The sequence below is a fragment of the Neoarius graeffei genome, chromosome 21 (genome assembly GCF_027579695.1).
Source record: "Neoarius graeffei isolate fNeoGra1 chromosome 21, fNeoGra1.pri, whole genome shotgun sequence".
Taxonomy (NCBI): domain Eukaryota; kingdom Metazoa; phylum Chordata; class Actinopteri; order Siluriformes; family Ariidae; genus Neoarius; species Neoarius graeffei.
In genome coordinates this window covers 51557188-51583644 of record NC_083589.1, presented here as the reverse complement: position 1 = coordinate 51583644, position 26457 = coordinate 51557188, and the positions used below count along the sequence as shown (strand labels likewise).

Genomic DNA, 26457 nt, shown 5'->3' with positions numbered 1-26457 from the left:
TCTTTCTCTTTCCTTTTCACTATTTCTCAGAAGGCGGTGAGACTCCGGGACAGACGGACAGGCGCGTAGGATGCACGGCGTGAGATGTGAGTGTTCTCCCGGTCACTTCGGAGATGTTTTTATGCTGAACGCAGCTGTAATGTGGCGGCTTCGTGGGTGTGTTGGATTTTTCAGTCAGGGTGCTTGTAGAAGTGAGTTGTGTGTGCGTGCGTTGGTGTGTTAACGTGCCTCGGAATGATACCGAATACTGACGGATATGTCAAGATTTCTGTTGTGTGTCGTAATTATGTACTATATACTAATCTTAGACTAATATCTCGCTCAATTTTTTTTTTTTTTTTCGACACACACACATGCTGACTGCCGTCCATTTATATTTTATGATCATGTCCATGCCAGAGTTTCAGGGCTTACTGTTAATGTGTGACTGTGTGAGGTGAAAGGGGCGGGGCATGATGGTTATGCTGTGCACCTTGCCCTGATCATCAACCAGCTCCTCTCATCAACCCTCACACACACACACACACACACTGTTATCATGTTATTATGACCTGGATATGTGTTCGGATTTTCTGTTCCAACCCTGAGATGTGGATTTCCTGGTATGCCATAAAAAGGCGCACCCTTGTTTGCTCACCATACTCGGAGCCAGCACTAATGAGACTCGCCTCGATGATGTTTCCACTCCTGGAAGATTTCAGGTCAGGCTGTTCTTGGAATGTTTCTTTCACAAATCGGAGGACTGTTCCTGGAAAACGTACCTGTATTTCTAAGCACCGTTTCTGTGACACGCGCGTGCTCATAGCGTTACGGTACGTGTGCTTGTGCTCTGAGGGCCCAGTGACACAAATCTGTATCATATTACGTGATCCTGATCACCGAGTCGATGTTGCTAAGATATGTGAAACTTCAGAGGTGGTGTGTTTTGATGTAATGTGTGCCAGCTAACATTGCACGCATGAACTTGCAGCATGAAATGTCAGACCTAATGGAAAGAAGGTCAGATCTGATCTGATCTGATAGTGGCCCAGGCTGAATACCGGTGGATGTTCTTTGTGACGTTTGACAACAACGAGCTTGTTGAATACATGGCTGGAACACCGTGTGATCGCATGCTGTAGCTAGGACACATTTTAACTCGCGAGCACTTCAGAGCGCTAAGAAATGACGCTGCTGCCATCTGGCTTGGTGGAGACGAGAAATAAGAACGGAGAGAAAAGGGAGCGGGAGGGAGGGAGGGAGGGAGGGAGAGCGACTTTAATAAAGGGAGGGAGAGAGTGAGAAGGGGAGTTCCATGTCACCCTGGTGCGCGTGTGTGTGTGTTCTCAGGATGAGGTCAATAAAGTGCAGGGGTGAGTACCACTTCCTCTCCTCCCTGTTCTCCACGGCAACATGTCTGGTCACTACAGTTATTGACCTTTAAAGCTGCTGAGTGATGTGTAAAAGGTGCAGGATTGATGGCAGAGGATTTGGGTGTGTGTGTGTGTGTGTGTGTGTGTGTGTGTGTTTGCGGGCAGCACAGTGACACAGCAGCTCCAGGGTCCTCGATTCAATCCTGAGCCTACATTATTGTCTCTGCGTGTGGACGTTCTGTGCATCTTCTCCCACATTGCTTTGCTCTGTTTTTTTTTTTTTCCAGTTTTCTCCCACTTCCCCAAAACATACAGGTAGGTGGATTAGCTAAGATGAATTGCCCCGAGGAGTGAATGAGTGTGTGAAAGTGTGTTTGTTTGGGGTGGATTCTCTGTTCTCACACACAGTTTTCCTTGCATCAGCTCTGGATTCACGGAGACCTTGACGAAGATGAAGTGGTTTCTGTAGATGATGATGGTGGAGAAACCATGGCATAAAGGTTAGAGAAGCAGCTTTGGAGACCAAAGGGTTGCTGGCTTGAATCCCTGGACTAGCAGGAATGGCTGAATCGGCACCTAAGTGCCTTGAGCAAGGCACCTAACCTCTAACTGCTCCCAAAAACTGCTCTGAGTATGTTGTACGTCATTCTGGTGACGTAAGATAAGAGCATCTGCTAAATGCCATTAATGTAATGTATAGGAATTCATGAAGTGTGGGTGGTGTAGTGGTTAGCACTGTCAGAGCAAGAAGGTTCTGGGTTCGAGCCCCGTGGCCGACGAGGGCCTTTCTGTATGGAGTTTGCATGTTGTCTGTGTGGGTTTCCTCCAGATGCTCCGGTTTCCCCCACAGTCCAAAGACATGCAGGTTAGGTTAACTGGTGACTCTAAATTGACCGTAGGTGTGAATGTGAGTGTGAATGGTTGTCTGTGTCTATGTGTCAGCCCTGTGATGATCTGCCGACTTGTCCAGGGTGTACCCCGGCTTTCGCCCGTAGTCAGCTGGGATGGGCTCCAGCTTGCCCGCGACCCTGCACAGGATAAGCGGCTACAGATAATGGATGTGTGTGGCGTTAACATTGCCTGCAAATGCTACTTGTTCACGCAGCAGGTCAGAGGTTTTATTCCTTAAAATCCGACTTTTGACCGAGACAATTTGTTTTATTCGTTTCTTTCCATCCTGGCGGTTACAAAAAAACCATATAACTCGGAATTTACATTCTCAACATCTCGTCAACTCGGAATTCCTACTCGGAAACTCCAGATGGCCTCCTCAGCCCTGAGGTCAGCACATGACGGCAGTATATCGACATCATGCAGGTGCATCAGCAGTCAAGGAATTTTATTTTAAGTAAGTTAGACTCGCTATACACTAGTCTTTGCTTTAAATCGATCAACGTAGTAACCTGTTAAGCCCTGGCTTAATGGTTAGAGAAGCAGCTTTGGGACCAAAAGGTTGCCAGTTCCATTCCCTGGACCAGCAGGAATGGCTGAAGTGCCCCTGAGCAAGGTACTTAACCCCTAACGGCTCCCCAAACTGCTCTGGGTATGTTGTATGTTGCTCTGGATAAGAGCGTCTGCTAAACGCCTGTCATGTAATGTACTAGGTTGTTAAATCTATACTTTGACTATACAGTTAAATAGGAAAGGAAAATGTCCATCATTCATTTTATAGGTTGAAAGCACCAAGCTCCAAGTTCTGACTTCCCACTTCGGAGTTGACTTGAAGGCAGCGTTGTGGTAACGGCAGAGGTGTAGTTAAGTCATGTAGACATGACGTAGGTCGTCTGTTTGACTTTCTTACCAACATTCACATGTTCTTAGAGATTGTTTAACAAGTCCAGTCAGAGTTCCGAACATATTCAGTGCAGATGACAGCAAAGGTGCCAATATTTTCTCTTTAGCCGTCGCATTTTTTTTTTTTTTCAATTTAATTATTTTTTGCTATGGTGATGTATTGTAGACACCTGGAAACTATGCCTTTTTTTTTTTTTTTACTTTTTCACTCAGTATACAATATTACTGTACTAACATAACTCACTGAAGGGGAAAGGACAGTGACTTTCATATTTAGGTGAACTTTGGCCTGCAAGTTCACCAGATTCGGTCTTGTGAGCCAATAGGAAATCAAAGGGTGGAGATTTTACATTTCCATCCTGATAAACAGGTCGTTAAATCATAAAAACACAACGTGATGTGCTTTCACTATGTATCACATAATTACCAGCTGACTGCACAATGATCCCAAAGTTGCTTTTTTAAAAAATGTTTTATGTTTGCATGCATACTATATTCTACAGTATACTTAGGGTTTATTTATTGTGTGCAGTAAAATATGGGCGTGGACTCGCTACTCTAGAGCGGATTTGCACTTGTACTGTTACTTTTGTAGGAATCGTATAAACTTGTCCACGCAGATGGTTGCTTAGAAATGCAAACATTTCTGCAGCCGTTAAACATCACTTCAGCCCATGTATCGTTTTGTTTTTGTCGTTCTCTACCTCTGGATTTTCTTCTCGGTAATGTCGGCTCATCTGTAACGGCGAAACGAAAATATAAAGGTGTGTTGAGGCTGTGTTCGTTTCTGCTTCTGTCGCAGATACTACAGTTAGCTCAGGTTGCTTTTCTATGTTTTTCATATCGCCAAGAAGCGTTGAGTACCGAACGGAGGGGGAAGATGCAAGAATTTGATTGGTCAAGCGTACGCACGTGTTTGGACGTCCAGTTAGTGAATCCGCTTACAAACGTGGCTTGAATCTGATTCATGAGTGTGATATTTAGCCGTTAAGAGTGTGGAAAATGTTTCTTCTGCTCAAATCTGATGTGCCAAGAAATCGAGCATCCATGCCGGGTGTGTGCGCACGCGCGCATGTGTGTGTGTGTGTGTGTGTAAGAAAACGTGCCAAGGAAAAGGAATGGAGTTCGAGTTTCTCTCTCTCTCTCGCTCTCTCTCTCTCTCGCTCGCTCGTTCACTCCCCCCCCCAATCGGTGCCATGTTTCTTTAATTCTCTCTCTTTCATGGGTGTGTTCCTGCTTTGCTTTTTTATGACTGTTTGTGAATGCTCATGAGGACTTAGACACACCCTGTTTTTGAAAGGGATTCTCAAACTCTCTCTCTCTCTCTCTCTCTCTCTCTCTCTGTAGAGCCTAATTGCTAGACTCGAAGCAGGTGCTCTGTTGGATCTCACAGAAAAAGGATCCTGCGGCAGTACGGCTGACCCGCTGAGCTTCAAGAACACAACGTGAAGTCGGTCTGCGTTTGGACAGAGGATTGGAACGCGGCCCTGAACAGAGCGATTGGGTCCTGCCGAGGTCACGCGAGGTTTGTGACCACTTAAGCGATTGGTTTACTTGGTTAAGATCCAGATGCTTTGGAGTATGTTTTGTGCGTATGCACTTTTGTATGTGTGTATTTGTGTGCGTGCATCTGTGTGAAACTGAGAGCTGAAAGTGCGTCAAACAGAAGGTAACTGAAACTGGCCAGCTCGGGCCCAGCCCATTACCTGCACACAGTACGCTTGTGTGTGTGAGAGAGAGAGAGAGAGAGAGAGAGAGAGATAAAGATGGAGATAGCCCTGAAAGAAGGAACTGGATGAAAGATAGAGAAAGGGGAATACGACATCACAGAACAAAGAACAAATTGAGACGATTCTATCTGATGTACATCCAGTGACTTAACCACACCTCCTTTCTCCCATGTGCTCATGGGTAAACAGCAGTGGGCGTGTGGGAGAGAGGGAAGAGAGTGAGTGAGTGTGCACTTGCTCTCTGTTGTAGTTAAAAGGTGAAAAAAACGTTTTGTGGAGCAAGGTGGAGTATTGAGCAACGCTGGTGTGGTTTAACGGAGTGTTCCGACCTCGGAATGTGAGCAGCCAGGACAACATCACTACACAGCGGAGCAGCCAGTGGGCTGGAACTGTGCGTCACAGGGCCGTGTGTGTTTATGTTTATGTTAGAGAGAGAGAGAGAGAAAGAGGGAGATGCTAAAGCGCATACACTACAGTCTAGGGTCTCAAGTCGGACGAGAAGAATATTCAAGGATTAAAAACGCTTCAAGAGTGCTGTTATTTGGACAATAATCAACAACAGCGTGGTGTAGTTCAGCCTGACCCCAAACGAGATACTGTTACCACCCCAAAGCTGATTCACTTCTCCGAACACCACCCACAAAGTGTTTTTGTTCTTGGAACATCACAGCAATTTGCCAACGCTAGCAAATCTTTATTCGTAGAAAAATAACGCGTCGTGTATTTTATCCATTTATAGTTAAAATGTAATGTTGTGGAAAGCAGTTAGTTCCTGGAACGCTTTTATCTCCGACTCTTTCAAAGTGCTGACACTGGAGACTCATTCCAAATAAACGTCTCTATAAATCGGTTTGCATGATCATCCTTCATCTACGTCCCGGTTTAAGTTGCTGATTTGCCTTGAATATAAGCACTCCAGTCAGAGCTGCTGTGATAGAAAATTAATCATCACCTTCTGACAAAGATCAGAATCACGAGCTCAACATGAGGAGTACTCACGGTATAAAATATTTGACAGGATAACAATCGGACAGTCCGGTATCAAGATTTTGAATTAAACAGAGCATCAAAAAGGATAACGTTGAATTTGCTGGACATGTAGATGAGCAAAAGTGCATAGTGTTTTCGTATTAACAGGTACATTTGCGGCATTTAGCAGACGCTCTTTTCCAGAGCGACATACAACATACCCGGAACACTCTGAGATTAGGTGCTTTATTTAAGGACACTGGAGCCATTCCTGCTGGGCCAGGGAATCAAACCGGCAACCCTTTGGTCCCAAAGCTGCTTCTCTAACCATTAGGCCATGGCTTCCTCCTGTTTATACTTCACTTTGCACTTTGCAATTCTTAAAACGTTTCTAGACTTCATCTATTCAACCTTATAATTTCAACAATACCTCAGAAACAAAACGGTCAATATTCACGATATTGATATGCAGTGAATCTTGCTTGTTTATTTCGTACTAGCAGGTTACCCAGCGTTGCCCAGGTTTTGCAAAATTCTGGGTTGCCCCCAGACTTCCATGTCAAATTTGTTGAAGATCCATTGAGAAATGGTGATGTTAACCCAAGACAAACAAAAATCCAGACATCCACCACTCAGGTGCCCACCGGAGACCCTCTGAGGCCCAAATATGGAATTTCTGAGTTCTGCCAAATTGTGGCTATCTCCTGTACCTACATGCCAAGTTTAGTAAAGATCAGTCGAGAGTTTGTATTGATAAATTTAACGTGAACGGCATTGAAGGAGGAGGTGGGTGGATGTTGTGCCTCCCAGGGACCTGGGGGGCACAGCATCCACCCTGGACCTACTTGCCAAATTTGGTGCAAATCCATTGAGAAATGGTGACGTTAGCTCAAGACAAACAAACGTCGCCGCTTATTATATAAATTCGATGCAGATTTTTGCAGCTCTGAAATTAGCCCCGCCTCCAGTTTTGGTACTTTGTATGACTAATGCTCCTTTTCCACCAAAGCAGTTCCAGGGCTGGTTCGGGGCCAGTGCTTAGTTTGGAACCGGGTTTTCTGTTTCCACTGACAAAGAACTGGCTCTGGGGCCATAAAAACCGGTTCCAGGCTAGCACCAACTCTCTGCTGGGCCAGAGGAAAGAACCACTTATGTCAGCGGGGGGCGGAGTTGTTAAGACCAACAACAATAACAAGACCGCGAAAGATCGCCATTTTTAAGCGACGAGAAGCAGCAGCTGTACAAACACGAAGTCATCCATTATTATTATTGTTGTTGTTGCTGCTGCTGCTTCTTCCGTGTTGTTTTTGCTTCGATATTCGCGCCAAGGTTTATGCAAACGTAGCGACGTAACTGACGTATACAGCGACGTAACTGATGTATACGGCGACGTAATGACGTGGCTTCCCTTAGCACCGCGAGCTATGGAAAAGCAAACTGGTTCTCAGCTGGCTCGCAAGTTGAACGAGTTGTGAACCAGCACCGGCACTGGCCCCGAACCAGCCCTGGAACTGATTTGGTGGAAAAGGGGTATAAGAGTGGCCGATACCTTTGATAGGAAGAGGTCATTTAACTGACATTACAAATTGTTTTTCTGTCCGAAACTCGGGTGGCACGGTGGTGTAGTGGTTAGCACTGTTGCCTTACAACAAGAAGGTCCGGGTTCGAGCCCAGTGACCAGTGGAGGCCTTTCTGTGTGGAGTTTGCATGTTCTCCCCATGTCCGCGTGGGTTTCCTCCGGGTGCTCCGGTTTCCCCCACAGTCCAAAGACATGCAGGTTAGGTTAACTGGTGACTCTAAATTGGCCGTAGGTGTGAATGTGAGTGTGAATGGTTGTCTGTGTCTATGTGTCAGCCCTGTGATGACCTGGCGACTTGTCCAGGGTGTACTCCGCCTTTCGCCCGTCGTCAGCTGGGATAGGCTCCAGCTTGCCTGAGACCCTGTAGAACAGGATAAGCGGCTACAGATAACGAATGGATGTATGTCTGAAGTTACAAAGTATGGAAGTGCAAATCTGATTCATTCCACCAGTCATTTGGTCAGCGGAGAGAGCTTTGCCATTTTTTTCTTATAAGGAAAACCATGAGCCAAAGTGGGTGGAGTCTGTTCGGGGGAAAGGAAAGCATAATGTTGTACTAGTTATTTCACACAGTATATAGGAATACCAATATACAGTCAGTCACACACTGCTTGTAAACATGTATTGATTGATTACATGTAGACACAAATACACAGTGTGTGTGTTTATTTGAACTGTATTACCACTGGTGAAATCCACATGTTTGCTGTCGTTAGGTCTGAAACCAGTTTGCTTAGTTTGGCGTTCACATTTGGACTGGCGTGGTCACACCAAACTATGACGTGATTGTTTTTAGGCTTTGGTTCAACAAGCCAGGTTCTGTCAAACAATATACATCCGCACACCAACACACTCATCGTAACAGGAACACCGTGTCCCAGTTGTTATTAATGTAAAGGCTGCCTGGTTACTCAACCTTCCCGCTGGTTTGTGGCTTTTAGGTCTGTTTGGCTCAAAGAGGCAATATGTCACTTTTTTTTAAAAAAATGATTATAGGAATGCTATGTTAGTCATGCTGGCATGACCGTAGCTGGACTGGTACTTATGCATAGTGTGTATATATTGTCTTGGATCTTGGTGTCTTGTTGTCCCGTAGCTTTCCTAATTTGCAGTATGTGTTGTCAAAAGTTTGTACACCCCTACTCAATTTTCTGTATCTGAAGACAACTATGAAATAACATATATGGAATTATGTAGTAAACAAAATATGTTTCATATTTTAGATTCTTCAAAGTAGTCAGCGTTTACCTTGATGACTCTTTGGACACCACTGACATTATCTTAACCAGCTCCATAAGGAAGTCACCTGGAATGCTTTGCGGTTAACAGGTATGCCTCGTCAAAAGATAATTAGTGCAATTTCTTGCCTTCTTAAAGGAGAACTGAAGTCATTTTTAAACTTGCTTTATTTCTTAATTAAAGTGTTATTCAATTACATTTTCGGTTTTAGTAACCTTATATCGTGACTCGTATTGGGAACTAATTGCAATTAAATATTATACTTATCGGCCTATTCGGTTTTTAGCCGTGTTGAATTTAGTTCGTTTGGTCCACGGCAGGCGTCGCTTATCCGCGCGATCTTCACGAGACTTGTGCGAGACTTCGAAACGTGAAGTGTCAGCCAGGTGTCGGTGCCGCCATTTTGAAAACCGTTCTCCAAATTAAATATTGCACAAAAACGAGTTTAAATGACGATTACTGCCGACTTTTTTCAAACTTTCCTGATTGCTATCAAAACAAACAAAACTTCCGGCTTGATTACATCAGCATTCGAAAGAGGGCGCGCGCGTCTTTTGACAACGATGGTCACTTTGATTTCCGCTGTACGTTTTACTTCCGTCCTACAATGTCTCGCACAGGTCTCAACGAATCTCGTTTACGGCCATTGCTCTGACATATGGACTGATATATTACATAGCATATTTCAAACACTCATAACTTGCTATAGTAGTGACAAAATAGCGATCAAAAATGCGTTCCGATATTTAATAAAATGAGAAATAGAGTTTTGATCATGAAAAATTTGCCTTCAGTTCTCCTTTAATGGCTTTGAGATCAAATAGTAAATAATAAATCATAAAAATACAATAAATGGCTCTATGCCATGCACAGCTGTAGTAATCCATATGATGTCAAGAACCGCTCAACTAAAGAGAAACGACATCCATCATTACTTTAAAACACGAAATGTATTTTAATGAATAAAAATAAAGAAAAACCATTGAATTGGAAGGTGTGTCCAAATTTTTGATCGGTACTCCATGCATTATCCATAACCGCTTATCCTGTGCAGGGTCGCGGGCAAGCTGGAGCCTATCCCAGCTGACTATGGGCGAGAGGCGGGGTACACCCTGGACAAGTCGCCAGATCATCGCAGGGCTGACACATAGACACAGACAACCATTCACACTCACATTCACACCTACGGTCAATTTAGAGTCACCAGTTAACCTAACCTGCATGTCTTTGGACTGTGGGGGAAACCGGAGCACCCAGAGGAAACCCAGGCAGACACGGGGAGAACATGCAAACTCCACACAGAAAGGCCCCTATCGGGCACTGGGCTCGAACCCAGAACCTTCTTGCTGTGAGGCGACAATGCTAACCACGACATCATCGTGCCATCCTTGATTGGTACTGTGTTAATTAAACATTGCTCCAAGGCCATGAAGAACACTATTTCATTCTACTGTAGACTTGTATATGTTGCAAGAGTGACAATAAATTTCTCTATAAATATAGAGCTATATAATGTGTAACAAGTGTGTATGATTGGAGCATTTGTGTTGGACAAAATGCCCAGGTACTCTCGAAAGCTTGAACCTCTTAACAACAGTAGATGATGAATAGAATCCTAGAACCTGTCTTTCTCTGGTGAATAGCGTGGCTGGTTTAATTGCGTATGGCTAGACTCATTCATACATGACCTTGTAGGTGTAAATGTACAGGTACATTAGAGCAGCAGATCTGCCAAAATCATCTCATCTCATTATCTCTAGCCGCTTTATCCTGTTCTACAGGGTCGCAGGCAAGCTGGAGCCTATCCCAGCTGACTACGGGCGAAAGGCGGGGTACACCCTGGACAAGTCGCCAGGTCATCACAGGGCTGACACATAGACACAGACAACCATTCACACTCACATTCACACCTACGGTCAATTTAGAGTCGCCAGTTAACCTAACCTGCATGTCTTTGGACTGTGGGGGAAACCGGAGCACCCGGAGGAAACCCACGCGGACACGGGGAGAACATGCAAACTCCGCACAGAAAGGCCCTCGCCGGCCACGGGGCTTGAACCCGGACCTTCTTGCTGTGAGGCGACAGTGCTAACCACTACACCACCGTGCCGCCCATCTGCCAAAATGAGAAATAAAATATTTATGTAATATTGGGTGAGCCTGTGCTGACAGGAGTGGCACCTGATGTGAACTTCTGCTGTTGTAGATTCGACTAGGTTCAAGGTGTGTGTGTGTGTGTGTGTTCTGAGATGCTTTTCAGCTCAACACGGTTGTAAAGAGTGGCTATTTGAGTTAGACTGTCAGCTCAAACCTGCCTGTTCTCCTCGGATCGCTTTCATCAACAAGGCATTTCTCCACACAGGACTAATATTCATTGGAAGGATTGTTGTTGTTGTTGTTGTTTTGTTCGTGAATAAATCACACAATAAAATGGCTCTGAATAATTCATGCAGTGGTCTGTCTACAGTTGCTCTGAATGCAGAATAGACTAATGGCTGCATATATGCAGGTCTGCAAGTCTTTTTTTTTTTTTTAAATGAGGAGTTTAGTTTGTGGAAACCGTAGACAATTTAGTAAGTAGGTTGATGTTTGGGTTGTACTTTGACGGAAGAGCTTGAGATTTATTTCTGTTCCTCTGGCCAGTAATTCACAATGAGGAACTTCAAGTCAAGTCAATTTATTTGTATAGCGCTTTTATTAATAGACATTGTCATAAAGCAGCTTTAGAGAAAAATAAAGATTTTAAACATATGAACTAATAATAAATTTATCCCCAACGAGCCAGTGACGGTGTTGTTGGAAATACACTTTGGTGACGGTGGCTAGGGAAAAAACCCTGAGACGACACAAGAAAGAAACCTTGAGAGGAACCGGACTCAAAAGGGAACCCATCCACCCATCCTGGGTGATGACCGATACCATGATTATAAATAACTTGCTTCTGTAAGTGTGTCCTATATGGTCAAAACGTGCAGTTGTGTAACCGGGAAGTTCATTACAGTTTCAACATGAAGTCTGTTTTGTTGAAGTTATCAACTGTTCATTGATGGAGACTTGAGTGCAGAACTGTTCATGACAACTGCAGTCCTAAAGTTATCATGTCAATTGTCGTCATCATCGTCGGCTGCCCATCGCTAGCGATGGTGACTGCTTCATTAGGATTATTCTCCTCCTTGTACAGTAAGGTAAGGCAAACGATGCCGTGCCCCCATCGTGTTGTCTCTCTGGACCTCCAGACCTGATGCCAAGTGGTGCACAAAGGTGCCACAGTCCTGATGGGTATGGAACTTGCACCACAGTGACAACTGACTTGCCGAGTGATGCCATCCATTGGCCATTTGAGTGGCTCTTCCGCATGCCGTCCGGTGGTGTGCCATTGACCCTGTTGGGTTCATCTGCCACATTGCACCAAAAAGCACCCTGCTGCCAGCGCCTTATTGGTGATGTACTATTTAACCCATAGCTGGAACCCAGGCAGGTGCTACCACTCCGGGTCAGAGCGGACCTGGGAGCAATGGTGATTAAGGGGTAACTCCACTTTCCCCTATACTCAAGTCCTCCCCGACCTGAGACTCACCACCGGTTGCAGTTTAAAGTCATACCCAGGACTACATGTCAGTTGTAGCCCTAAGCTATCGTAGCAAAACTGTAAGCATCCAAAGCCATCTTCTAAGTGCATCTTTAGACTGTCCATATGGGGCCATCCTCCACAGGAGCGACATGATGAGACTCCAGCTAGAAGTAGGGCATCAGGATGGATCAGGCAGGTCCGAAGAGTAGGAGAGGCCAGCATCACTGGTATCTCAGGATCGACGTGTAACTCGACACTTCAGTCGTCAGTAATCTCGAAAAGACACCAAATCTTACAGACATAGATTTTTAGATCTTTGTAAAATTAGTCTGTTTTGTCCTGGTGGATCCAGAGCCCAAGTTGGGATGCTCCGGATCCACTGCAACCCTGAAATGCAACTGTGTTTTGGGGTCTCAGGTTTCTGAACGGATTTGTATTATTGATTTATCGAAAGAGAGAGAAGATATAAGGATAGATGACATGTCTTGATTGATCTAAGGACACAGGATCTTGAGATAGCTCAGCAGGATATTGTATAACAGTTAAACGCCACATGGGAATTATTCCTGTAGTGAAGACACAGAAGACTTTGATTCCCAGTAGAAGCCAGTCACAGTCCACTGTGGTGGAGAGCGTATTTACACCCGTGCAATTTTTCGGTGGTTTGGCAGCTATTGAAGTACATCAACTGGAAGTCATTTATGTGGAAGCCACACATTCATCTTGTTCACACTGGTCCTACAAGTTCTCAAATTCTGATTCCACAAGTTGTCACCTAAAGCTTCACACAGTTCAGTGTTTTCTTAATGTTATAGTAGTGAGACCTCATTACATCACTGAAACTGTATTTATATGATCTACAGGATGATAAAAAGACTTTTGTTTTCCCCTGATGTGATTTCTGTCCCAAATATAACAGCTAACGGAATAGAAAATAAACTTAAATCATTAACTATTAAACACACAAAGACGCACATGGGCTTTGGCTTGCACCCTTGGAGTCATGCTTTTTTTTTTTTTCAAATGTTGTTCCTTTAACTTATCAGAGTTTATTTTTGTTCTGTACAGTCATCCATTCAGCAAGTTAGGATTCCAGGAAGGAGCGTTTACCGTAAGCCAGTATTTTTTTTTTTTTCATGGCTCCTTTTGATTTTTGGGAAGTCATTCTGGCACGGTGCCAGAGAGGCAAGGACTGACGGATTTCTTCTATATGATTCACCAATGCGGTTAGCAGCCCGTGTCGCCGACAGCCCATCAAAGGGTTCGCCAGTGTCCGCTACACATATGCAGCTGGGGCTCTGCATTTTTCTGCTCTTTTATTACAGATTAGTCATTGGCAGAAGTTGCTGTTTGTAACAGGAGCCGTGATTTGGGGACTACTTGCTCTCTGACTCAGAGGAAGTGAGGTCTGCTTGTTGAAATGGAAAGCAAATGGGGCTAAAGAGAAACATGTAAAGAGAAAAAGAGATCCAGGAGCAGAGAGCCAAACAGTCTGCCGGTTGTGTGGGGATGCAGCCGGAGGCTACGTGTGAGTCATTTTGAATCATTTATAGTCGTAGATTACTCGCAGAACCACTTCCAGCACTTGCACCTAAGTCAAGTAGGGTCAGGAATGGCTGGAGGAACTGGGCTTGACAGGACGTTCTTTCAAGAACATAAATTCAGTCATTAAAATACTGGCCAAACGTATTTCCTGTTAACAAATGGCTTGACATGCGCTATATGGCCAAACGTTTGTGGACACCTGAACTATCTGACCCACATGTGCTTTTTGAACATCTGAGTCCAGATTTATTGTGTAATCGACAGTAATACACATAACAGTGGAAAGTCCCCAGAAACAGAGTAACGAAGACTGTGGCTCTGATTTACTAAGATCATGAGTCAAAAAGTCAAGTCAAAGTCCCTTCCATGCCAGGATCTGATCTTCCCAGGCAGTATCCTGTTCCAGTACTACCCAGTTCCTTAAGGTGTGGCGCCAAGCTCCAATGCTTTAGTCTTCGGCCTCTTAGATAGCTAGGGTTACAGTGGGGGGCTAGTTCTCTAGTAACTGCGAGAGTTTGATTTCCCCACTCACATCGTGCCTTGCCAGATGGCAGTAGGTACCATTTTTATGATGGTTTTTGGTATGACCCGACCGGGAGTGGAACGCGCGATCTCCCAGTCAAGAGGTGGACACACTAACCACTAGGCCAGCTTGCAGTCAAGATCAGAAATAAAGAGCACTAATTTGCATGTCTGGAAATTTGACGTGACGGGATTGGAAATTCTAGTTGAAAATACGAATAGGTATTTATGAACATTTTGACCATGGTAAAGATGGTTTCATATTCAATATTCCCAACTTGTCAATTATAATTTGGAAAAAGTTTTCTAATGATGTACTGAAATACACTTTCTGGCCAAAACTATGTGTACCTCACCAGCACACCTATATGTGCTTGTTGAACGTCTCATTCCCCCTTTACTGTTATATAATAACCTCCACTCTTCTGAGAAGGATTCCACTAGATTTTGGGGTGTGGCTGTGGGGACTGAATGAGACTTGATTTTCAGAAGGTTAATAAACAGTTGAGCTCACACTAATCTTACACTGGGCCTTCTATCTATCTGGGCTTGGGACCAGCACTAAGTAGGCACCATCTTATACAACCCTAGTGGCTGGGTATTTTACGTAACCTGCATGTCTTTGGACTGTTGGGGAAACCTGAGCACCCAGTGGAAACCCACGCAGACACAGGGAGAACATGCAAACTCCACACAGAAAGGCCCCTGTTAGCCATGGGGTTCAAACGTAGAACATTCTTGCTGTGAGGCAACAGTGCTAACCAGTACACCACTGAGCTGCCTGTGATCATTCGGCCATAAGAGCCGTGGTGAAGTCAGGCACTGATGTTGGGTGACGAGGCCTGGGGTACAGTCACCATTCCAGCTCATCCCAAAGGTGTTCAGTAGGGTCGAGGTCAGGGCTCCATGCAGGACACTCGAGTTCTTCTACTCCAACTTTGGCAAACCATGGACCTCACTTTGTGGAACAGATTTGGAATCCTTAGTACCAGTGAAGGAAAACTGTAATGCTACAGCATACAAAAATGTCATACAGTTGTGGGCTTCCAACTTTGTGGCCACAGTTTGGGGAAGAACCACGTATGGGTGTAATGGTCAGGTCAGGTGCCTTAACTTTTGGCCTTATGTCTGAGCACCAGCCTGTCTCCCCCCCACCCCCCCACCCCCCCCAAGTATTCTCAATGTGGAGAGAGCTATTGTTACTGTTACTCCTTTTCAGGCAACCAGTAATACAGAAGTTAGTCTTGAAGTTTCAAAATATTGTTGTCATAGAAACAAATCTGACGTGCATTGTGGGAGTACGTGTTTGATGAAGTGCTTCTCAGTACCTTGCTCGTGCTTTACTGCCAGAGAAAAAGAATGCTATACGGGAAGCCATGGCCTAATGGTTAGAGAAGCAGCTTGGGGACCAAAAGGTCACCAGTTCAATTCCCAGCAGAAATGGCTGAAGTGCCCTCGAGCAAGGCACCTAACCCCTAAGTGCTCCCTGGGCTGCCCACTGCTGTGGGTATATCTAAATGCCTCGAATGTCATATATGGGCACGCCCTAACACATGAAAACGTGAGGTTGGGGCTGATTTCATTCTAGCCCAGGCTGTAGATTCGTATATCCCGTCAATGACTTGTGCCAAGTGAATATTCAGACTGATTCTATTGTAGCTAAATTATTTAAGCCCGCATCACTGTCACATCCATAACGCGTCATTAGCAGTGATTAAGAATGTGCATGTGAAATACAGAAATAGAGGTGAAATACTTTCTCAATAATTTGTATATTTAATTGATTAGGAGATATCCAATCATCATCGTCATCCAATCAAAGTACAAAGTACACAAAAGTCAGAACTGTACGTTTTGTTCTTTGGTTTGAATGACAATACGAGCTAGCTTGAGTTACTTGTAATTTTAAATCTAAACACCTTATTTCTTCATGACGTATTTTAAAATACGTTTTATACAATCCCACTTGTCTATGTAGAGCGTATGTTGTATGTCTGTGAAGGTTCTCAGTCATCCAGGTCTTCGTAATCTGTTGGTGCTAAAGCCTCGGTCACAACCGGCCGTACGTGCTCCTACGGCCGGTCTACGTGCAAAAAACGCAAGAAACGCACGGAGGGCACGCGTGTGACGTGCTGATTTTCGAGCCGTAGACTGGCCGCAGACCGGCCGTAGAGGTTCTTTGTCATGTCAAACAAACTCCACGGGCGCTTACGTTTTTTTCAGGTTGCAAGACAAACTCACGACCAACGTGCGTCTTTCTCCACGAACAAAAAAAACGCAGCGATTTGGGAAACGCCAAAAATCGCGCGGCCAAAAAATCGTACGTCCGGTTGTGACCTAGGCTTAAAGAAGGCAACTGGACTTGCTTAAAATCCTTGGAGACGACCCACAGATCACCCTAACGACCCTCTAGGCTGCTAACACCATTCACTCCTGGCCTCCAGGGACCCTAACAGCCTACAGGATGGCTGAGAGATGGCATCAATGACCCATGTGACCTCAGCGACTCTCCTTAGGGTTGCTTTTGGTCCACTAGAGGATAGGAACTCCCCACTAGTCAGACAGAACTGAAGAAGCCTTTCGGATGAGAGGTCAAACGTCTTCAAGGATTTCAAGCAAGTCCGGTTGCCTTCTTTAGCACCTGCGGAGTGTATGTTGTAACGTGCGCTTGTGTTGTCTGTGCTTGTCAATTCTATACACCATTTTATTTGAACAGATCTCTGTTGAAAACATGTTGATCTCCATGACACCACGCAAATTCAGGAAGCACAAATGTTGCCTCTGTCTTTCAATGTGTTCCAATGTGAATAGTGTAATAGTTTTATGCACATACGACGAGAACCCGCGCTATTCTTCGTTTGCGACCACATGACCAAAACTGCTTGCGTCATTGACCGCCACCACGTACAATACACACACATACATTATAATATATATAATATATATACGTACACACACACAGTGGTAAGAGTACAGACTGGAAGGTAAAGAGGAGTTACATTTAGAAGCTTGTAGTCATTTCTCAAATCTGTTTTAAAAACAATAATTTTGACAGGGCTCTAACACACTATATAACATATTTAGTTATAAAAGAGCACTCACCAGGCGAGGAAGCTGCAGTGTTTGAGGTCGTGGATTGACTTGTTCAAGATTCTTCAATAATTTTGTGTTTCTTTCTGCGCTCTGTTAGCCTCGCATTTCGAGCTCCTGCTTTAGTACCATCTTTGATTTTGTTGTGGTCCAACAAAAAAAAAATTTTTTTTTTTGCTTTCTCATCGCTTAGATCAGCCTGGTATATGTTGGACAGTCGTTGACGTCGACGCTCCGTCGACAACTCTCTTGTTTTTTCTCCTTGATTGTTATCCCCCGCTGGCCGAAAGGCCCAAAGGGGGATTGTATCGTGGTGATTTCCGTCCGTCCGTCTGTCTGTCTTCTGAAATCAACTGCTCTCACAATTTTTGGAGGAATTTCATGAAACTTGGCAGGATTCTTTGTTATATGTCGTTAATACGCATATTATAATTTCATTAAATTGGGTCACGTTTTACCAGAGTTACAGCCCTCGATTAATAAAATTATATTTTGACAATTTCATGAGAGTGCGTTTTCCTTCTGAAATCAACTCCTCTCTGTTTTTGGAGGAATTTCACAAAACTTGACAAGAGGCGTTGTTGTATGTCGGTAGTACACGTATTGTAATTTCATTAAATTTGGTCGCATTTTACCTGAGTTGTCGCCCTTGATTAACAACCTTGCACTTTGACAATTTCACGAAGGTGTGCTTGCTTTCTGACATCAACTCCTCTCACAATTTTTGGACGAATTTCTCGAAGCTTGGCAAAAGGCCTTGTTATATGACGGTAATACGCATATTGCGATTTAATTTCGTTTGTGAAAATTTGACCAGAGTTTTGACCCTTGATTAAATAACTTGTACTCTGACAATTTCATGAGGGTGTACGTTCTTCTGAAATTAATTCCTCTCACAATTTGTGGAGGAATTTCACCAAACTCGGCAAAAGGCTTTGTTATATGACCGTTACATGCAAATTGAAATTTCGTTGAATTTGGGCAAATTTTACCAGAGTTATGCCCTTGATTATTAACAAACTTGTACTTTGGCAATTTCATCAAGGTGTGCTTGCTTTCTGAAATCAACTTCCCTCACAATTTTTATTATCCCCCGCTGGCCGAAAGGCCTGAAGTGGGATTATGTCGTAGTGATGTCCGTCCCAGGAAGGGTACTCACCTTCTGAAATCAACTCCTCTCACAATTTTTGGAGAAATTTCACAAAACTTGACAGGATTCTTTGTTATATGTCGATAATACACATATTGTAATTTCGTTCAATTCGGTCGCATTTTACCAGAGTTATGGCCTAGTTGCCAGCGGGGGATATTGTGCTCTCGGAGCACTCTTGTTTATAATTGCTGGAATTCTAAAGAACTTATAAGTCCCCTTGTCTCGAATAGAGTTGCGCCGCATCCAATTACAGCACAAAGAGTCAGCAAAGCAAAGAAACAAAAGGAATTCTTGAGCGTAAAAACCTCTCGAGCATATCTTCTATAGTAAATGTGCGCCGAGTGAGTTTGTGTATATCCTCCAACATGGCCCACTTCCGGTTCAAAGCCTCATGCATAATTAGCTATGATGTCACGTGCAAACGAAGAATACAGCGGAACCCTAATGTTTCCAAACGAGTAATAGTGAGTTACTGATCAGTCATAAAAATGTGTTTTCGTGCTTCTGTTCAATATGACCAGCCTTCCAGTGAATTCACAATAACTGTTTAGTATTTTGGCACGTGTCCGGTCTTAATCTGATTAACAAATCTTTAAATGATCCAGGATGCATGCAACATCTCAGCTGACTAATCTGTAAATGTGTAATGATGCAAATTTCATTCTATGTAAAGGAACTGAATGGGTTTCACTTTTCAGTTGCAAGTATTTTTGTGCTAATAAAAGACATGCACACACACACACGCGCACACACACACCAGAGTAAGATGAATGCTAATAGAAGACAGGCTCCGAAGTAAATGTGGAATGTTTATTATGACTCAACCCGCATCATATCCCCTCTTGCAGCCAACTCACATCATACCGAAACCTTGCCCTCCACTGTCCTTTTAGAGCGCACGCACACTCTAAAAGTGTGTGTGTGTGTGTGTGTGTGTGTGTGTGTGTGTGTGTGTGTGTGTGTGTGTGTGTGCATAAATGATGGTCAGAGAGACAGACTTGTCCACTGTGAGGTCTCTTTCTCTCTCTGCTTTTCTGGCTATTCTCTTGACTCCAAGATTATACCTCCTCCTCTCCAATTGGATTGTTCTGGCTGTTTGTATGTTTTCACCACAAAACGGTTTCATTCTCGTGCTGCTGTGTCGTAACGAGCGAGAAGTAGTGAGCCAGAGGTCAAACGCTTCCTGTAAATCCATCAAAGCGCCAGCCAGATGTTTGAAATTCCTCGGAAGATCGCCAGAGAAGTTCGAAAGAAATTCTCTCGAGCGAGTCCTGGATTAGATTGAGTTAAGGGAGAAGTCATTTAGCTGGAAGCATCCGGGAAAGGAAATGCATTGTGGGAAGAGCTAGTGGACCTGTAGTGGTTATTCTGAAAGAGCTTATGAGCGAGTAAAAAGCGAAATGATTGCACCAAGAAACAGTTTCAGTGTAGCTTCAGTTGCTGCGATACTACCGATGAGTAGCTTCAACCTAGCGGACAGAAAAATCGCGAAAATGTCATAAAGAAGGCGACTGGACCGGCTTGAAATCCTTGAAGACGTTTCACCCCTCATCCGAAAGGCTTCTTCAGTTCTGTCGGACTAGTGAGAAGTTTCAGGTATTTATCCTGTAGTAGACCAAAAGCAACCCCAAGGAGAGCCGTTGAGGTCACATGGGTCGTTGAGTCATCCCGTAGGTGTTCTGGTCCCTGGAGGCTGGGTGTGAACGGGTGTGAAAATCTCTGTGCTAGTCATTGGAAAACCCATAAGATGTCACTGTGGCTTCATTTCTGCTAAAGCGAAAAAACGATGACAAAATCAGGTTTGAGGTGAAATGGAGTTCTTCGGCATATCGCCTACTTTAACACCAAAAGTTTCAAATATTTCAGCACAGCGACATGGAAATGTTTTATTAACGTCTTTTTACTGCCTGATTTTGCTTTTTCATGCTGCGTAAAGAACCATTTTAACAAACTCGGTGGTTAAAGAGAGTCAGTGTGCCTAAAGATGTCGAAAATCTTACTAGCCAAGTGTGATTTCTCTCACACAGTGAATATCACACTTTGATCAAGCTGTCGGTTAGTCAAAACGTCCATGATGCTCCGACTCCAGTCACAATTTTATCCTTTTTCACGTTTAGGAGGAAGCAGACTTTAAAATTTTAGAACTTTTATATTTGGTTGCGATTCACGCAAATGATAAATGGATTTCAGTTCAATTCAGTCCACTTTAATATGAACTTGCTCTTGACTTAAATGCTGTGTTCACACTTATACCGGTACGAAAGTGGTATAACTGTATTGATACAAAGTATACCGGTACAGTTTAGTGCATCTGTCCACACTAGCGAGAAATGTTTGCGGTTTGCTTTCACGGTAGTTGAAATGCGCGTGCGCAAAATGTTTCCGTGGTTACCGAGTAACTTCCTTCCGAGAATATGACGGATGAAACAACGTGTGTGTGCTTTTTGTTGTCAATGTACAGTCTGTATTTCTGGTGGTCATTTATTCAGTCGAATCGTATAAAACGCGCGAGGCAATTGAGAAAGAAACAAAGAAAATGAATCTCCCTTTTCCCCTCTTCCTCCTTTCTTCCTCCCTCCCTCCCCCTCTCCCTTTCTCCTCCCTTTCTTTGCTCCATGTAGCTCCACGGTCGTTTTGAGCCATTTTGACGTTTTATTTACAGCTGGAAAGCACGTGCGTATTGTATTGTATGAATAACCCGGAAGACGTAGGAATGGTTCATTGCGCTTGCGGATTATATTTGTATCGATACAGAACCGCTTCATCTGTCCACACTACAGCGAAGCGTTACAGTACCGGTACTGTACCAGTACGAAACCCATACATTTGTGGGTTTCGTACCGATACAGTTATACCGCTACAGTACCGGTATAGTTGCTAGTGTGGACAGGTGTTGTGGTACGAAAGTAGTTTCGTATCGGTACAAAATCCCTAGTGTGGACAGGGTATAAGATTCCTGTTCTTGGCTGCAGGACTGGAACCCAATGTGCTCTTGTGCTGTTGCATGTTGAGATGCTTTTCTGCTCACCACGGTTGTAAAGAGTGATTATACGAGTTGCTATATCTTTCCTTCCTGGCAGTTCAAACCAATCTGTCCATTTTCCTTGAAGAAGTAAAACTTTTGCGCTAGCCAGTGGCTGTGACAATTTGTGAGCAAAAAGGTTTGCTTTGTTAAAGAACTGAAGTCATTTTTAAACTTGCTTTATTTCTTAATTAACGTGTTATTCAATTACGTTTTCGGTTTTAGTAACCTTATATCGTGACTCCTACTGGCAACTAATTGCAATTAAATATTCTACTTATCGGCCGATTCGATTTTTAGCCATGTTGAATGTAGTTCGTTTGGTCCACAACAGGCGTCGCTTATCCGTGCGATCTTCACGAGACTTGTGCGAGACTTCGAAACGTGAAGTGTCAGCCAGGTGTCGGTGCCGCCGTTTTGAAAACCGTTTTCCAAACGAAATATTGCACAAAAACGAGTTTAAATGACGATTACTGCTGACAACATATCAAATGTTGAAACTGAGAAATTTTATTGTTTTTTTTTTTTTTTTTAATTTATGCTCATTTGGAATTTGATGTCAGCAAGACGTTTCAGAAAAGTTGGGACAGGGATAATAAAAGACTGAAAAAGTTGTGTAATGGTTTAAAAAAAAAACTAATTTGGTTACTTGGCAACAGGTCAGTAACACTGAGCAGGAAAAAATAAAAGACTCAGGTCCGTGAGATGAGATTTGTATCTGGGATGAATGTCGTGTTGGTTTTTTGATGTCCGATTGTACGCTGCAAAAAAAAATGGAAAACTGAATTTGAGCAAAAAATGACTTAAAAATACTTGTGAAATTATCTAGCTGCATGGACAGATATTTTTACCTGATAAGACATCTTGGGGGCGGCACGGTGGTGTAGTGGTTAGCGCTGTCGCCTCACAGCAAGAAGGTCCGGGTTCGAGCCCCGTGGCCGGCGAGGGCCTTTCTGTGCGGAGTTTGCATGTTCTCCCCGTGTCCGCGTGGGTTTCCTCTGGGTGCTCCGGTTTCCCCCACAGTCCAAAGACATGCAGGTTAGGTTAACTGGTGACTCTAAATTGACCGTAGGTGTGAATGGTTGTCTGTGTCTATGTGTCAGCCCTGTGATGACCTGGCGACTTGTCCAGGGTGAACCCCGCCTTTCGCCCGTAGTCAGCTGGGATAGGCTCCAGCTTGCCTGCGACCCTGTAGAACAGGATAAAGCGGCTACAGATAATGAGATGAGATGACATCTTGGAATAAGTTGGTTGCAATCTAGAACTAGGTTTAATAATCTCAGTATTCTTCTAATAGGAAATGGTAGGTCGTTTCAGCTGTTTAAGGTATTTTTACTTGCGAAGATATCATCTTTTGCAGTGTACGCTACAGGTGGTGGCAGTTTTTGATCACATGACTTATGTTGCACCTCAGGCCTCTTTGGTTTGACAGAAATTCTGGTCATCGCTAGTTTTATAGACGCCGAAGATTTGGCTACAGATAAACTTTACACTTTACAATCACCTTCAGTTGAGCGAGCTGGTGATCCAGAACTGAGGCCCGCGATTGAGTTCAGCTGGTGCGTGATCGTGATTCTGTCACCGTGGGCGTGTTGCTGTGCTCTTCTAGTTTAATTGCAAATTAGTCGAACATTTTCCTCCAGTACTTTTCCTCTCCTTGTTTTCTGTGACTCATCCGGTTTGATAAGTTCTCACATGCCACTCGTGTGTGTGCGCATCACATTGTCACACACCTGGTCTTTACAAAGCACTCGCTTTGTCCTCGGACCTGCACTTGTGTCTCATTCAGCAGGACCTCAGGGTTTAACGAGTCGTTGCTTTCAGACCCGTGACAGGAACAACACCTCACACAGGGATCGCAGCCTCTCGGGTGATCGAGGAGGGCGGACGTGTGAAAGAACAGCACACTCTGTGCTGCTGTGCGTCACACTTTGATATCTCGCCCTCTGCTAAGTGTTAATTAGGTCCTTTTAATAATAATAACAACACAGAAACACTCATTACCTTTTCTGATTCTGATATGAATCACAGCTGGTTGTTGTATATAAATAGAAATAGAAATATTCAGCTCTCCTGCCATCCGTATTTATATCGAGATCTGTAGTGATCTTTGACGATCAGAATGTCACGATGACATAAGATCCTGACTCTGAAGTTGATTTTCTTTTTCAGAGCTCATGGAACTTATCAAGGTTCCATGCACACGGATCAGACCGTCCAACGTGACGACGCGAGTACGAATGTCATGTATTACGCGAGCCAGGATACTTTGATGACTCACACTTTCTTGAGGCAGCGTCTAAAATACCTTCTGCTTCTTAATCTGTCAAGTGCACATGACTGTAACACATCCTTACTCAAGTCTGATGGGTCAGAAGGTGTTGATTCATTTCCTATAACAGCAGCTCTGATAGTAGTGTTGATATTAACGCACTTGTTCAAATACCTTACCGTTTCTATAGTAACGGCTAATTCAGACTGAGAGAGGAAGGGAATGAGAGCTGTCAGAATGTAAGTCATAACAGGATCTAACTTGTTTTGTGGACATTCCATAACATTAAATGTAACTATAAATGGATAATAAAATACGTATAATGTGTCCTTTCTGGGGCGGCACGGTGGTGTAGTGGTTAGCGCTGTCGCCTCACAGCAAGAAGGTCCTGGGTTCGAGCCCGGTGGCCGGCGAGGGCCTTTCTGTGCGGAGTTTGCATGTTCTCCCCGTGTCCGCGTGGGTTTCCTCCGGGTGCTCCGGTTTCCCCCACAGTCCAAAGACATGCAGGTTAGGTTAACTGGTGACTCTAAATTGACCGTAGGTGTGAATGTGAGTGTGAATGGTTGTCTGTGTCTATGTGTCAGCCCTGTGATGACCTGGCGACTTGTCCAGGGTGTACCCCGCCTTTCGCCCGTAGTCAGCTGGGATAGCCTCCAGCTTGCCTGCGACCCTGTAGAACAGGATAAAGCGGCTAGAGATAATGAGATGAGATGAGATGAGATGAGGTGTCCTTTCTGAATTACTAAAAAAAATGTCTTTTTAGCAAACTGCTTATTGGAAACTAATCAGCGTCTGGCTGGCAAGAAGAACTTTGCTTTAGATCAGGCCACATTAAACCATCCCATCATCGATTATTTTCCTCTAACAGCATATTCGGTTATGTTTTATTCCTTACTTGGATACCAAATGCCATTGTGTATCCATTAACACTCCATTAATCCTCTCTGTCTTTCTCTCTCTCTCTCTCTCTGTTTTTACGTCTGTCTGTTTTAGATCCACCTCTCACCGCCGTCCCTTCTGTTTACCACCTGACTCTCACTGCGCGCGCGCACACAAACTCTTGGTTGTGTGGGTATGAAGCATGAAGTGAGTTCTGTCAGGGCAGTCAGAGGGGAAAACAGTAACCCGGGCAAACAGCGGCCTTCCAGGAGCCACGTCATTCCAGCACTCGCTCAGAGGGAGTGAAAACGGAAAGTGTTTACCCATCCTTGCTGGAAACCTGGATAGCCGTGTGGAAAGAGGCACAGAGAGGTTATATAAACACCAGCTGAACCATCCAAACAGACTGAAAAGGAGGAAGCAGAAAGCAGCTGATGTCATTACTGGTAGTGATTTGTGCACGTTTCTAATATGAATGCCTTTTTTTTTTGTCTCTCACTTCCTGGGAGAGAATGGAAGAGGAAATGGAGTGACTGGGTGAAGGGAATCGTACTTCCATGGTGGGCTTTTCATACACACACACACACACACACACACGCACACACATTTGGAAATAGTGTGTGTTGGTTTGTAACCAGTGCCTTCTCTGACTGAAACACTGCCCTCTTGTGTTTGCCCACAGAACTGCATGCTGCCTGGCAGTAGCAGGTTTTTATACAAAAATGGTGAATACATCTCATCTCATCTCATTATCTCTAGCCGCTTTATCCTTCTACAGGGTCGCAGGCAAGCTGGAGCCTATCCCAGCTGACTACGGGCGAAAGGCGGGGTACACCCTGGACAAGTCGCCAGGTCATCACAGGGCTGACACATAGACACAGACAACCATTCACACTCACATTCACACCTACGGTCAATTTAGAGTCACCAGTTAACCTAACCTGCATGTCTTTGGACTGTGGGGGAAACCGGAGCACCCGGAGGAAACCCACGCGGACACGGGGAGAACATGCAAACTCCGCACAGAAAGGCCCTCGCCGGCCCCGGGGCTCGAACCCAGGACCCTCTCGCTGCGAGGCGACAGCGCCAACCACCACACCACCGCGCCGCCATGGTGAATACATATTATACATATAATATAGCATATCATAAATAAGCTATTTGCTTAAAACACCTCCAATAATGTTAATACAGTAGCAGTTAAAAGTTTGCACACCCCTACTCATTCATCGGTTTTTCTGTATTTTGTATTTTCTACAGTGTAGAACAATACTGAAGGCATCACAACTATGAAATGACGTATGGAACAGATATGGAATTATGTGGTCAACAAAAAAACATTTCGTATTTTAGATTCTCCAAAGTAGCCAGCGTTTACCTTGAGGACGCTTTGCATGCTATCGGCATTATCTTAACCAGCTTCATGAGGTCGTCACCTGGAACGCTTTTCAATTAACGGGTATGTCTCGTCAAAAGTTAATTAGTGGACGAGTTTCTTGCCGTCTTAATGCGCTTGAGATCAAACAGTAAATCATAAAGATACAGTAAATAGCCCTGTTCCATCCACAACTGTACTAATCCATATTATGTCCAGAACCGCTCGACTAAGTAAAGAGAAACGACACCCATCATTATCATACTTTAAAGCTAGACTGCCTTTCGGATTTTTCAAGTTTAGGTCATAAAAAGAATTTTCCCCGACACCCAGTTATTGTTGTTTAGTGGACCGAAAGCTACTGA

At 44.1% G+C, this 26457-nt stretch overlaps 1 long non-coding RNA gene across 3 annotated transcripts in view; it reads left to right on the top strand.

Annotated features, from left to right (window-relative positions):
• The window catches only part of LOC132870122 (uncharacterized), a 122174-nt gene extending 96701 nt beyond the window's left edge, over nt 1–25473 (top strand). For 2 of the 3 annotated variants that reach the window (XR_009651056.1, XR_009651058.1), the window contains exons 2-4: nt 4494–4671; nt 8648–8753; nt 24832–25473. This is a non-coding gene — a long non-coding RNA (uncharacterized LOC132870122). Of the gene's footprint in view, nt 1–4493; nt 4672–8647; nt 8754–10923; nt 11049–24831 lie in introns of those variants that run through there. The other variant, XR_009651057.1, reaches the window with a different exon arrangement.
• The last annotated feature ends 984 nt before the right edge of the window (nt 25474–26457 follow it).